Here is a 4438-nt window from a genome sequence, read left to right as displayed (position 1 = left end):
CGCGGCTTCGGAAGGATTCACAAGGGAGAGAAGGGACAGGAGCAGAGAGAGGGAGTTTATTTTACTTCTTTAAAGGGAGGAAAAGGCCAGGTGCCCGCTGATGGCACAAGGCACCCCAGATAGAGGGGCTGCTCCTTTATTAGGGTGCTAGCGAGTAAATGGCAGCTATGGCAAAAGCATAAAGAGGGAAGAGGAACCTCGAATTTACACAAAAGTTTCCCAGATCCTAGAGGCTGTGCTTAGAGCTACTGGCTGGTCTGCCCTTCAGCTGCAGGTGTCCCCGGGAGGGGTCTTTCCCGGGATCTTCACAAGCCGGGAGCTCAGTCTTACAGTGAATTTACAGGGAATTCAAAAGGCGGGCAAATTGGGTTTGAAACCAGAACTTTCTGCCTGTGATTGGCCTGGATCCTTAAATCCTCAGTGAGGAGGGGAGAGGGGAAGGGCAGCCAGCTCTCTCAGCCCCTCCCTGTGTCCCCAACTGAAGGGAGAGGCAGCTCGAGTTAGGGAAGCAGGAGGGTGGGGGTGTCAGAGACAGACCCAGATATCCATTCATGGTTAGACCCCTGATGAGATAAGATCCCATCCAACACTGTGGGGGCGGTATTTTCATCTCGTATTTTTAAAGGGATAAAAATTTTCTGTTTGTAAGTTGTAGTCTTTGAAGTTTTTGTGTTGTGGGAGTGCATTTTGAAATGAATATCTTTAGTTTAGTAGTCTCTATAATCTAGATAATGGGCCATTTACCATAATGTACAATATCTCTTGTTAGTTTCCATTATATTTGGGATAGAAAATGATTTAAAAATCGACAATATTTAAAACAGTTATAAAAATAATTATTACCTCTTTACTTAATCTCATAACCATTTAAAATATATATATATATTATTGATTTTTTACAGAGAGGAAAGGAGAGAGATAGAGAGTTAGAAACATCGATGAGAGAGAAACATCGACCAGCTGCCTCCTGCACATCTCCCACTGGGGATGTGCCCGCAACCCAGGTACATGCCCTTGAACGGAATCGAACCTGGGACCTTTCAGTCCACAGGCCGACGCTCTATCCACTGAGCCAAACCTGTTATGGCCAGAGGATCATGTTTAACCTATATAAGTATTTAATCACGTTACGCCAATAAAATATCAACCCTCAGTATTGCCACCCAAAGCCAGGAAACACACTACATATAACTAACAGGCAAATACATAAAGGCCAACCCATTCTACAAAGACAGTGAAAGACTGCTACACTGAAATGATATAATGCTGAAGAAAGCAGATACCAATAAATTGAGACATTCCTTAATATTTTGTGCTCTACAGAATAAATAGCTTTCCTATCAAATTTGCAAGGCAATGTTGGCTGTGGACAGCCAACGAGATGTGGGACAGCCAAAACACTTCAAATATAGAAAAGTTGAAAGATTCACTTTGTTTTTACCCCGAAACACATTTTACAAAGCAAGAGCAACCAAGTGGGTGTGATCCTGGATTAACACAGGTACATACACCAATGGAACGGAGGGGAATGCCCTCACAGAAACCCTGAGGAAGCCTCACCTGCATCCAACAGGAACCTTCTCTGTGGGAGAGGATACAATCCACAGGGCAAATGACGTGGTAAAACTAATCTAGGACTTTCTGACATTTCTGTTTATTTCCTCCTTAAAACTGATAATGGAATGAAACACCCTGCCTCAGTAATGTCTGCTTGTTCACATCCTTCTACATTTCCAGTGGAGAAGTTTGGAAGTCAGTGACTCACATATTTAGCTTGAAATATATTATAAAAGCACTCAGAGAGATTTCAACGTGTTGGAAACTAACAGTTGGAAAGGGTTGTGGCCCTGACCTGTTAGGCTCAGTGGATAGAGTATCGTCACCCTGCGGGCTGAAGGGTCCCAGGTTTGATTCCGGTCAAGGGCATGTACCTTGATTGCAGGCACATCCCCAGTAGGGAGTATGCAGGAAGCACATCGATGTTTCTAACTCTCTATTTCTCTTCTTCTCCCTTCCCTTCTGTAAGAAAATCAACTGTAGGAACTGGGATCTCAGTGAGGGGCTGTAGGTAGAGAGGGGCTTGAACCCAGGAACATGACTGCAATTGGAATTCATGTAAGCACTTTCATTAAACAAAAAATCGCAATGATGTGTTTGAGGATGAAGAACTAGCAGGTCAATTTCATACTCACCAGCAGCCTTTCCTGCTCCCTTCCTCATTCCCCAAGGAGACCAAAACGCAACAGAGACTACATTTATTTTTTGAATATTTTATTGATTTCAGAGAAGTAGGGAGAAACATCGATGATGAAAGAGAACCAATGCTCCACAGACCCCGGCATGCCCCGTTGGGACTGAAGGGAAAACCGAGGCATGTGTCCTGACCAGGAATCTAACCCAACCTCCTGGTTCACAAGTCAGCGCTCATCCACTAAGTAACACAGGCTGGGCCACCCGTTTATATTTCCAGAGGTCTGGTGCACTGGTGGGGTCCCTCTGCCTGGCCTGCGGGGATCAGGCCGCAACCGGCTCTCCTACATTTCCCGTGTGGTCCCGAATTGTGAGAGGGTGCAGGCCAGACAGAGGGACCCAACCGGTGCACAATCAGGGCCTGGGAGAGAGAGGGGAGAGCTAAAGGACTTGTCTGGCCCATCTTGCCCAGCTGGACCAAAGCACCAAGCTAACCGTACCAGAGTGTCTGCCCCCTAATGGTCAGTGCACATCATAGCTAACAGTCAAATGGTCAAATGAATGGTTGGACACTTAGCATATATAGGATTATAACTTATTTGAACATCCCCTGTCTCCAGAATTCCCCATTTATTGTTTTGTTTTCTATTTCTGAATTTCTGAATGATCTGTTATGAATGGATAACAAACCTGCCAAATATATACACTGGAGACACTAAGACATAGTTTTAGCTCAAGGATCATTAATTCTGGCCCCAGCCAGTGTCGCTCAGTGGGTACAGCACTGGCTCATGGACTGAGTCCTGGCTATGATTCCGGTAAAAGGGACGTACCCACCTTGCAGGGTGCATCCCTGGCCCTTACAGAAGGCTACCAATCTACGAGTCTCTCCCACAAAGTTGTTTCTCTCTGTCCCCCTTCCTTTCACTCTTTCTAAAAATCAATGGAAAAAATAGACTCAAGTGAGGATTCACCACAAAAAGATTCATTACTTTTGTCCTGGCCAAGGAGTAACTTTGCTGGTTGGAGCATCATCACAATGTGCCAGGATTGCGGGTTTGAGCCCAGATAGGGGCACGTCCAAGGGTCAAATATAAACAAAGGAATCATTAATTCTACAACATTTGGTGTGGTGGCACATTCTCTGTAATGTAAGCCTAAAACGAAGTAAAACCATTGATCAAATACCCAATAATCACATCGCCCTTTATACCCACAATAATTTTTACCACAATATGTGTTAGTGAGCATCTAATGTGAAGTATGTTTCACTGAAAAAGATTCCATCCAGCCCTAGCTGATTTGGCTCACTGAAGAGAGCGTCGGACTCCTTTTAGAAATGTCTGTGGAACATACAGATGTGATCAGGTTGATAAAAACTCCACCAGCACAATCTCCAGAATTTCCACAGGAAACAGAATAATGAATGGACCTTGGTTGCAGGCACATCCCCAGTAGGGCGTGTGCAGGAGGCAGCTGATCGATGTTTCTCTCTCATCCATGTTTCTAACTCTATGCCTCTCCCTTCCTCTCTTAAAAAATCAATTAAATATATTTATTTTTTAAAAAAGATTCCATCTATAGACAAACAACAGGACATTCTCTGCATAGTGAGTAGACATGACTGGGAGTAAGCTGAGTCATGAAAGCTGGTTTTTTCTGTTGTTGTTGTTGTTGTTGTCCAAAAGCAATGTATCTTCCAAACTTTCAATCTATCTCAGCATAAGAATTTATTTAAAATAATAAAACCTGCCCAGACAGTGTGGCTCAGTGGTTGAAGTTTAGAAGAAACACCTTTGCCTGATTTTATGAATGCATCTGAGGTTACAGAATCAATGTAACCTCAGGGTGTTTCGGACTCAAAACTATGAATAACTGGTAACAAAATGGAAAGTTCAGGCAGGGGATCCATGATTCTCTCTCACCACTGACGTTTCCATCTCTCCCTCTCCATTCCTCTCTGCAATTAATAAAAAAATTTTTTTAATTAACACAAAGATAACAAAATCTTTTTTAAAAAAATATATTTTATTGATTTTTTTACAGAGAGGAAGGGAGAAAGATAGAGAGTTAGAAACATCGATGAGAGAGAAACATCGATCAGCTGCCTCCTGCACATCTCCCACTGGGGATGCGCCCGCAACCCAGGCACATGCCCTTCACCGGAATCGAACCCGGGACCCCTCAGTCCGCAGGCCGCCGCTCTATCCACTGAGCCAAACCGGTTTCGGCGATTGTTTTCTTATTG

Source organism: Myotis davidii, unplaced genomic scaffold (genome assembly GCF_000327345.1).
Source record: "Myotis davidii unplaced genomic scaffold, ASM32734v1 scaffold1168, whole genome shotgun sequence".
NCBI lineage: Eukaryota > Metazoa > Chordata > Mammalia > Chiroptera > Vespertilionidae > Myotis > Myotis davidii.
This window is presented reverse-complemented; position numbering follows the sequence as displayed.